The sequence below is a fragment of the Piliocolobus tephrosceles genome, chromosome 3 (assembly GCF_002776525.5).
Source record: "Piliocolobus tephrosceles isolate RC106 chromosome 3, ASM277652v3, whole genome shotgun sequence".
Classification (NCBI taxonomy): domain Eukaryota; kingdom Metazoa; phylum Chordata; class Mammalia; order Primates; family Cercopithecidae; genus Piliocolobus; species Piliocolobus tephrosceles.
Genome location: NC_045436.1, coordinates 5,256,660 through 5,267,482, shown reverse-complemented (window position 1 = coordinate 5,267,482; position 10,823 = coordinate 5,256,660).

Here is a 10,823-nt window from a genome sequence, read left to right as displayed (position 1 = left end):
GGCTCTGTCGCCCAGGCTGGAGTGCAGTGGCCGGATCTCGGCTCACTGCAAGCTCCGCCTCCCGGGTTCACGCCATTCTCCTGCCTCAGCCTCCCGAGTAGCTGGGACTACAGGCGCCCGCCTCCTCGCCCGGCTAGTTTTTTTTTTTTTGTATTTTTAGTAGAGACGGGGTTTCGCCATGTTAGCCAGGATAGTCTCAATCTCCTGATCTCGTGATCCGCCCGTCTCAGTCTCCCAAAGTGCTGGGATTACAGGCTTGAGCCACCGCGCCCAGCCTAAATTTCTATTGTTTTAAACCACACACTTTGTGGTACTTTGCCATGGCAGCCTAGGAAACTAATACACATGGTGTAAATAGAGGTTGAGTATCTCTAATCCAAACATCCAAAATCCAAAATGTTCCAGAATCTGAAACTTTTTTTGAGTGTCAACATGACACAAGTGGAAAATTTCACACCCGCCCTCATGGGATGGGTAGCAGTCAAAATGCAATCTTTGCACAACAGCAAACATGGAGAATCAACGTCAGTGTTCATCAGTGGAGGACCGAGTGAAGAAAATGTGTATACTCCGTGGAATATTAGTCAGCCATAAAAAAGAATGAAGTCATGTCTTTTGCAGCAGCATGCATGGAACTGGAGGCTGCTATCTTAAGTGAAATATAACAGAAACAGAAAGTCAAGTGTCACATTTTCTCACTTCTAAGTGCCAGCTAAACATGTACACGTGAACATAGAGAGTGGGACAACAGACATCAGAGACTTAAAAAGGTAGGAGGGTGGGCGGGGGTGAGAGACGAAAAATTAGCTATAGGGACAACATGCAGTCTTCTAGTGAGGGTTTCTCTAAGGGCCCACACTTCACCAGTATGCTTTATAGCCATGTAAGGTATCTACAGTTGTAGCCCCCAAATCTACAAAAGTAAAAATAATTTTTTAAAAACTTGGTTTCATGCACCCAGTGCGGTGGCTCAAGCCTGTAATCCCAGCACTTTGGGAGGCAGAGGCGGGCAGATCACGAGGTCAGGAGATCGAGACCATCCTGGCTAACACGGTGAAACCCTGTCTCAACTAAAAAAATACAAAAAAAATTAGCTGGGTGTGGTGGTGGGCACCTGTAGTCCCAGCTACTTGGGAGGCTGAAGCAGGAGAATGGCATGAACCTGGGAGGTGGAGCTTGCAGTGAGCCGAGATTGCACCACTGCACTCCAGGCTGGGCAACAGACTGCACTCCTCCGGTTTTTTTTTTGTTTGTTTGTTTTTGTTGTTGTTGTTGAGACAATCTTCCTCTGTTGCCCAGGCTGGAATGCAGTGGCATGATCTCTGCTCACTGCAACCTCCACCTCCCGGGTTCAAGCAATTCTCCTGCTTCGGCCTCCCGAGTAGCTGTGACTACAGGTGTGTGCCACCACGCCTGGCTAATTTTTGTATTTTTAGTAGAGATGGGGTTTCGCCGCGTTAGCCAGGATGGTCTGTATCTCCTGGCCTCATCATCTGCCTGCCTCGGCCTCCCAAAGTGCTGGGATTACAGGCGTGAGCCACCATGCCTGGCCAATGAACCTCTCCTCTTGTTTCCATCCACCAGAGAGGTATTGGGCTTTGAAATCAGTCAGACCTGAGTTCAGATTCCAGCTCTGCCACTTATAGTCTATGTAGCTTGGTACAAACTGCTTAAACTCTAAAGCCTCAGTTTCCTCATCCATGTTAAGGTGTTAAGAAAACCTAACTCAAAGGGCAATTATGAGGATTGACAGCATTGACACAATACCTGGCATATGATGAACACTCAATAGACAGTAATCAAGCTATGGTGGCCACTCCCTGGTGTGGAGTTTTCAATCAGGAGGCTGAGTGCAGAGTGCAGAGTCCAGTGGCAGAGCCTCTTGGCCAGGTCCGACTGCGGAGACGGCAGAGAAGGAGCCAGGGAGATGCTGTGTACCCCAGGTCCCTGCTGTGGGCACCTTGAACTGGGGGAACTCCTGCCTCCTCTCTGTCTGGTGTGAACTCTGCTTCCTCCCAAGGAGTGTGAGGCCTGAATCCACCCATGGTTTATTCACCCCTGACCAAAGCAAATGTTCGTGTTGAGAGGAAGCAACAAATGTGAAAGGTCAAGACAGAACACAGAGCATTTCTGAGGAAGTCTGTGGTGTCTGAGGAAGTTTTGATGGGCTCTAGAAGCCTGTCTTTGCCTATCCCAGGGCAAGTATAGCATTCAAGGAAGTAGTACCTGGGCGGGGCTGTTGGTAGCAGGGGGTGGTCATCTGATTACGACGGAAATGCAGAGTTTATTTTATCTGATTACCAGGGAACTGCCTGAGAGATTTCATCTGTCATAATTCTAAGCATTGCCGAGGAGGCTTTATCTTTACAGTTTCCAGTGTAAAGGCCAGAGGATGCTGGTTGTTGGGAGTGGTGAGGGGCACATAAGCGTACATTACTCAATTTTGTCTGATTTTGTATACACTTGAAAATCTCCATAATAAACACCAGGAGCGATGGTGTGTGCCTGTGGTCCCAGCTACTCAGGAGTCTGAGCTGGGAGGATGGCTTGAGCCCAGGAGTTCCAGACCAGCCTGGGCAACATAGTAGGACCCCCACCTCTAAAAAACCAGCAACAAACAAAAAACAGAAAAACCAAAACAAATTTTTTTTTTTTTTTTTTGAGACAGAATCTCACTCTGTGGCCCAGGCTGGAGTGCGGTGGCACGATCTCTGCTCACTGCAAGCTCCGCCTCCTGGGTTCACGCCATTCTTCTGCCTCTGTCTCCCGAGTAGCTGGGACTACAGGTACCCGCCACCACGCCCGGCTAATTTTTTTGTCTTTTTAGTAGAGATGGGGTTTCACCGTGGTAGCCAGGATGGTCTGGATCTCCTGACCTCGTGATCCGCCCGCCTCGGCCTCCCAAAGTGCTGGGATTACAGTCACCGCACCCGGCCCCAAAACAAATCATGTTAAAAGAAACGAAAATTTAAGAAACAACTAACAACCAGGAATAACCATCTCCTTTGAGAATCCCAATACCACCTCACAATACACATAATCATGAGAATCTGTATTAAGAGTGTTTCTCACCCTTAATACAGGAAGTTGCCATAGAAAAGGAAGTCTGAAGACTCGCTCTGTGTCTCTCAACGTTCCAACGTTTCCTTATTCATAAATGACAGAGTGCTCTTCAGATTGACACATCAGGTTGCAGCTCTTCTCTGCTTGAAATCCCTCAGTAGTTTCCAGGGTAGTGTCCCAGTTCCTTTATGACCAGGATCCGGCACACGTTTCGCCTCCCATTTGTACTCTCCACCTCTTGTGTGCGGGTCTTCTCCCTCCAGCCCTAGGGAATGACGTGCCTTTTCCTACCGTGTGCGCTCTGCCTCTCTTTCCTGGGTCCAGGCTGTTCCACTTCCCGGAATGCTCCCTTCCCCACTCCCACGCCCCTGCCCATCACCTACTCATGCTACAAGTCTGTCCTGAAGCCCTGCCTCTTCTGCAAGATCTCCGGACCCTCAGCAGAGACCTCCCTCCATGCTCCTGTTACAGGACTTTCCCTTAGTTCAGCTAACGACGGGCTCCTTGTCCGGCCCACAGCCACGAAAATGGAGGCTTGCAGACGGTTCGAAGGATGAGTAAAGCAGGGTTTTATTGGGTGAAAAGGGGAAAAGGGAGGAAAAGGAACCCTCTGCGAAACCAGAGTCCCTGCTCGTGCCCTTCCTGTCTGCCAACTTGAATCCCAGATTCCACCCAGAAAGAGATGGGGCCGGGCTCCTCCCCAGTGCGAAGGACGTGAACTTGCCGAGGGTCCACCCTGGTGCACAGGCCTGTCTCACTCCCGTTGTACACAGTCATTACCTCTCATCATTTCTGTCTTTTCCCTCCGAGAGCGGTGAACCTCTTAAATGCAGGAGTGATTTTGTTTCTTTTTGTCTTCCCAGTGCATGGCACATAGTTGATTTTTTTTTTTTTTCCCCCTGAGACAGGGTCCAACTCTGTCGCCCAGGCTGGAATGCAGTGGCGCAATCTCGGTTCACTGTAGCCTCCACCTCCAGGCTCCAGCGATCCTCCCACCTCAGCCTCCCAAGTAGCTGGGACTGCAGGCATGCACCATCGCACCTGGCTAATTTTTGTATTTTTAGTAGAGATGTGCTTTCGCCATGTTGCTCAGGCTACAGTGATCCTGAGCTTGAGTGATCCACCTGTCTCAGACTCCAAAAGTGCTGAGATTACAGGTGTGAGCCACCGCACTCAGCTAAAAACACAAATAAGTGTAGTAATACTGTGAAGATTGCAAAATATTGCTGAGAATACAGTTCACTAGTATCATCATCATAGAGCACAAAACAAATTCTGGTATTAAGAATATCAGCCAGGCGTGGTGGCTCACGCCTGTAATCCCAGCACTTTGGGAGGCAGAGGCAGGCAGATCATGGCATCAAGAGATAGAGACTATCCTTCCCAATATGGTGAAACCCCATCTCCACTAAAAATACAAAAAGTAGCTGGGTGTGGTAGTACACGCCTGCAATTTCAGCTACTCAGGAGGCTGAGGCAGGAGAATTGCAGCCGGGTGCGGTGGCTCACGCCTGTAATCCCAACACTTTGGGAGGCTGAGGCAGGCAAATCATGAGGTCAGGAGTTCAAGACCAGCCTGGCCAACATGGTGAAACTGTCTCTATTAAAAATACACAAATTAGATGGGTGTGGTGGTGGGTGCCTGTAATCCCAGCTACTTGGGAGGCTGAGCCAGGAGAACCATTTGAGCCCTGGAGATGGAGGTTGCATTGAGCCAAGGTGACAGGGTGAGTGAGACTCTATCTCAAAAAAATAATAATAATAGTAAAAAAAATAAAAATAAGATTATCGTAGCCCTAACACATACATAGAAAACTCATTCTATTAGAAATTAAATTATACAAATATTACTAACAATCACTTTTATAGCTGTCATTGTAAACTCAAAGACAAGAAATAAATTCATCACCAGAAAACATAAAACAAGTACTTAGCCTTATGGTTAAGAAGCCTGTAGTTGCCTTTTACTGAATGGCACCTCAGTTCTTGGTATAAAGTTTGACACAGCAACTGGAAGGACAGCTTTAACTTGAAAACGGTTTTATTTTTAGAGTTGTCATGTTACAAAAGCTCTTCTCACATAGCTAAGCTGTTGGAAAGAGACCAGGTTTTGTGAAAGTTTTTTGTTAAGTATTTCATGTTATCCTCACTGTAACCCCAAACAATGACAAATGCTTCCTAAGCTGCTGTAATGCCGATTCAGCTGATAAATTAATACAATTCTCCTTCTTTAAAGTCCTAAGCCAGTAAATGCTTGTTAACATTGTTGATAGGAATGAATGAAGATGGATGGACCACCCAAAGATTCTCCTATTCCAGGGTAATCTTCAAAGACAAAACATCAATTTCACTGTGTTTTTTGCTTATCCAGGTCAAGAGTTACCAATACCAAGACATCAAACTGCACAGACATTGCACCTAGAGCAACAGGAGGTAGTATATAAAACACCAGTACTAGAGGGAATTGGGAGAGGGAGCAGAAAAATGGTTCATCTGTATCAAGTGTGGTCTGCAAGTTGTGGGGTGTAGAATGTAGCTTGTGGATAGAGGAAGAGTATTAGAAAAAATTAATGCTCATTCAAGTTTATTTTATGAACTAGCCAAAAAGTCACACATGGATATTCACAGTAGGCAGAATAATCAGAGCAGAAATAGCACTTTTGGCACATAGTTATTGGGATTGAGGGAGAATTCATTTTAGCTTTAATTTTAAAATAGTTTTAATCACTTTTATCTTAATTCTTCTAAAGCTTTTAATTTTAAAAAAGCTTTTAATTTTTATTGTGGCAAAATATACATAGCATAAAATTTGCCATTTTAACCATTTCTAAGTGCATAGTTCAGTGTCACTAAATACAATCACCTGATTGTACAACCATCACCACCATCCATCATCTCTAGAGCTTTTTCCTATTCAACTTCCCAAACTGAAACTCTGTACCCCTTAAACAATAGCCCTTCATTACTCTCTCCTCCCAGTACCTAGGAACCATCATTCTACTTTTGGTTTCTATGAAAATGACGTTCTAGAGACCTCATATAAGTGGAATCATGCAGTGTTTTTTGTATCCAGCTTCTTTCACTCAGCCTTATGTCAAGGCTCATTCATGTCGTAGCACGCGTCAGAATGTCTCTTTTTAAGGCTAAGTAATATTCCACTGTATGTCTGTATCACATTTTGTTTATCCATTCCTCTGTCAATGACTGCTTCCACCTTTTTGCTATCATGAATAATGCTGCTATGCAAATGAATTTGCAGATATCAGTTGAAGTCCCTGCTTTCAATTCTTGTGGGTTTAAACCCAGAAGTGGACTTGATGAATCATAGGGTAATTCTATGTTCCATTTTTTTAAGGAGCCACTGTACTCTTTTTCACCATGACTATACCATTGTGGAGTCCACCAGCAATGCACAGGAGTTCCGATTTGGCTACATCCACACCAAAACTTATTATTTCCCCGGTTTTTTTTTTTATATATATAATTGCCATCTTAATGGGTATGAAGTGGTATCTTATTGTGGTTTTGATTTCCTTACTAATCAGTGATGTTGAGCGTCTTTTATGTGCCTGATGGCCATTTGTATATCTTCTTTGGGAAAATGTGTATGTAAGTCCTTTGAATATTTTTAAATTGAGTTGTTTATCCATTGCTTTATATATTCTGGATATTGATCCCTTATCAAATATATTATTTGAAATATTTTCTTCCATTCTGCAGGTTGTCTTTTGATTGCACGAAAGTTTTAAACTTTGATGAAGTCCAATTTACTTATCTTTTTCTTTTGTTGCCCATGCTTTTGGTGCCAGAAAGTTTTTAGCTTATAATTTTAAATATATCATGTTTCCTGCCTCATATGTACCACTGGAAAAGGTCCCTTTTATGTGCTTAGTTTCTGTCAGAGGTACATGTATTTTGAAGTGGAGAACAAAGATAATTGCAAAATTGGCATGGAGAACTAAGGTAATTATGAACGTTCCAGATACAAAGAGAGAGGTTCAATATGCTAGCAGTTCTCTACCAATCCATCCTGGAAGTCTTCTTTTAGGATTGCCTAAGTAATTCAGGGGATGGGTGCAAGACACACAAGTGTGTCTTGCATGTAAACAAGGTACAGAGAAGAGGATACAATAAAATAAGACGAGATAAGAATATTAGGAAAGCCTTTGTTCAGAAGGTTGCCTCCAGAGGCAAAAGGGACAGTTTCACTTTGCTGAGGGAAACAGGATGGTAAGAACCCTCGCAGGGAAGACCTCTGCTTACCCTGATGCACAGAGAAGGTGTAAAATAACTTAATGGAAGACCATTAGGCTGAGAGGGCTCCCATGGCCTGGGTTCCTACACAGACAAAAGGAAACAAGCTTAGCCAGTCACAAGTGTCCGGCTGAGTATTACCTGTGTAATGAGAGGCCTTCCACCAGGATAGTTCAAATAATGCAACTGCCCAAATTTTCACCAAATAGTTTCTCTACTCTACTTCTACATTCACCCTATAAAAGCCTTCCCTACAAACACCTCCAGTGCATCCTCCAACCACTTTCACTTTTTAGCTGCCTGATCCATGAATCTGTTTGTTCAAATAAACTCTTTAAAATTCTAATATGCTTAAGTTTATCCTTAAAAAAAAAAAATTGAGATGGGATCTTCCTATGTTGCCCAGGCTGGTCTTGAACTCCTGAGCTCAAGGGATCTTCCTGTCTCAGCCTCCTGAGTAGCTGGGACTACAGACACGTGCCTCCACACCCAGCTTACATTTATCTTTAAACAAGGGTTTGACCCCTTTCTGAAATTTGTTTATATTAAGACATGAATCCTAGTGATATTGCAGGCTCATTTTAAACCATCAGACACTTTGGTCTCTGGACCACTATTTGCCCTTTGTGACCTAATCTCCTAAGAAATTCAAGTGTAATTCAAGTTAGTTAACCCTCTGCTGATCAGGGGAGGTTGCTCTGGGTACAAGTTCAAGAGAGGCACTCATACCTTCCTACCAACTTCTCCGGAGATTCAACATGGCAAGTCTTGCCCTCTTGGGGCCTAGGACAGAGCAAGGCCTCCTCCTGGGGCTGAATCACTGAATTTCTTCCCAGCCCTGTGCCCTCCCTATATGAAGACACGATGCTGGGTAGACAGTCATCAAAGATATGTCTCCCCTAATGTCTGGTCCCTTCACTCCATATCTCCTGGTCATTTCTGCTGACCAGACTACCTCTCCCTGTGCTGACCTTGGAGAAGTGAAGCCTGCTCCCAAGGTGCCTAGACTTTTTGCTGCTTCACAATCACACAGTTTCACCTGGGATAGGAGATGGCAGGAAAATCATCAGTGATTTCTGTTCCCCTCTGTGGGTCTCTAAATAAGTTGATCATTGCCTCTCAGGGCTTTATTACCTAGCCAGTCTCCTGGAGAGATGAGAAATGTTTCCACTAAGGACAGGATGCACTGCCTGACGTGAGCTTATTGCAAGTTAAGTCTCCAACCTGGTTCAGAAGCGCCGTCTGCCTTCTGCTCAGATCTGCTCATGGGTTGGGTGCTCCTAACAGCTTCGGCTCCAAAGCCCAGACCAGGAGAGAGGTGGCTTCACCAGTGGAGGGCGCCAGGCTCTCTGATGAGCCGGGAACTGGAATGCGGCCACCTGGGCAGAAGTGGTGGTGGTGGGGATACTGAGTGGCAGGGAGAGTGAGACGCTTGGTATGAAAAGCATTCATCACGGTATTTAAGTGAGGACACCTGGAAGCCATGAAATTCACTAAAATCAATCTGTTGCAGATCATCTGTGATTTGCAATTTTATAATTTGATCTTTGTTTTTTCCTTCTAGCAAAACTTCCTTGTAGCCAGCATGATGGGAACTGAGGGAGGTGGTACCAGCCTAGTAAACCATACAAGTTTCTAGTTGAGAGTTTTAGCCTTTATAGAGAGTCAAAATCCAAACCTCTGACCTGTCTTCTCCTGACCCTGCTTTTAACCCCATATCCCTCCCACCTGTTTCTTTCCCCCAGCTCCTCTATTCTATAAAAATTCAACTGGTCTCTGTTTTTCCTTAATCAGAGTCAAGCCCTCTCGAGGAGGCAATAATAAAGCATGAGAAGGGAGAAAAGCATGAAGGTTGGCCGTATGGTTACAATAAAAAGCAAACAAACGACAACAAAAATAATAAATCACATTGCATGCAAGTGAGTCTACCAGGAATTTTTGCTGCATTTACAATATTTGTAGGAAGGAAATAAATAAGTACGGGACTACGATTTTTATTTTACGGGTAGAAAACCTAAGATGTATAACTTTTTCCCCAAAGTCACACTGTTAAAAACAAATTGAGCAGTATCATATTGGGTATTTTGGGGAAGAATGTGGAGAATAAACAAACTGTTCCTGGAACTTGAGTCTTCCGACTTCCAGATCAGATTCAGTTCAAAACGCTAGTCCTTTTACATAGTCCTCAGTCTTTGTGTCAAAATGGAGATGCACTGGCCTGGGCAACATAAGAAGACTCTGTCTCTACAAAAAACAAATTTTTTAATTAGCCAGGCGTGGTGGTGGCCAGGCTGGTCTTAAACTCCTGAGCTCAAGGGATCCTCCTGCCTCAGCCTCTTGAGTAACTGGGACTACAGACATGTGCCTCCACATCCAGCTTACATTTATCTTTAAACAAGGGTTTGACCCCTTTCTGAAATTTACTTAAGACATGAGCCCTAAGTGATACTGCAGCTCATTTTAGACTGTCAGGCATTCTGGTCTCTGGAGCTATAGTCCCAGCTACTCGGAAGGCTGAGGCAGGAAGATCACTTGAGCCTGAGAGGTTGAGGTTGCAGTGAGCCATGATCATGCCACTACACTCCAGCCTGGGCAACAGAGTGAGACTCTGTCTCAAAACGAAACAAAAAAAAAAAAGTAGATGAATCTAAATAGACTAATTGCTAGTCTGTGCTGTAGGCAGGTTTATGATTGATTCATCTTTGAAAATCTTATCTACTTGTTTAAGTCAGTTAGTTTCCCTGAAACATGATACTGGTTGCCTAATACCTACAGTTGCTATTTAATATCATTTTTTTTTTCTCAAGAGATAGCAGAGAAAATGACCTTAGCATTTTAGGGTGGGTTTTATTTGCTCATATGTAAACATCTATATCACACATCGTTTGATCTAAAAAATGTTTGCCAAACAAAAAAGCATGCCATGCTCATGGATTGGAAGGATCAATATCATTAAAATGGTCATACTGCCCAAAGCAATTTACAAATTCAGTGCTATTCCTATCAAACTACCAATGTCATTTTTCACAGAGTTAGCATAAGCTATTCTAAAATTCATATGGAACCAAAAAAGAGCCCAACCAGCCAAAACAATCCTAAGCAAAAAGAACAAAGCTAGAAGCATTACATTATTTGACTTCAAACTATACTATAAGCCTACAGTACCCAAAACAGCATGGTACTGATACAGAGACCAGTGGAACATAATGAAGAGCCCAGAAATAAATCCACATACCTACGGCCATCTGATCTTTGACAAAGTCAACAAAAATAAGCACTGAGGAAAGGACTCCCTATTCAATAAATGGTGCTGGAATAACTGGCCAGTCATATGCAGAAGAATGAAACAGGACTGCTACCTTTCACTATATTAAAAAATCAACACAAAATGGATTAATTATTCAAATGTAAACCTCAAACTATAAGAATTCAAGAAAACCTAGGAAATACCATTCTGGACATCAGCCTTGGGAAGGAACGTATGACTAAGTCCTCAAAAGCAATTG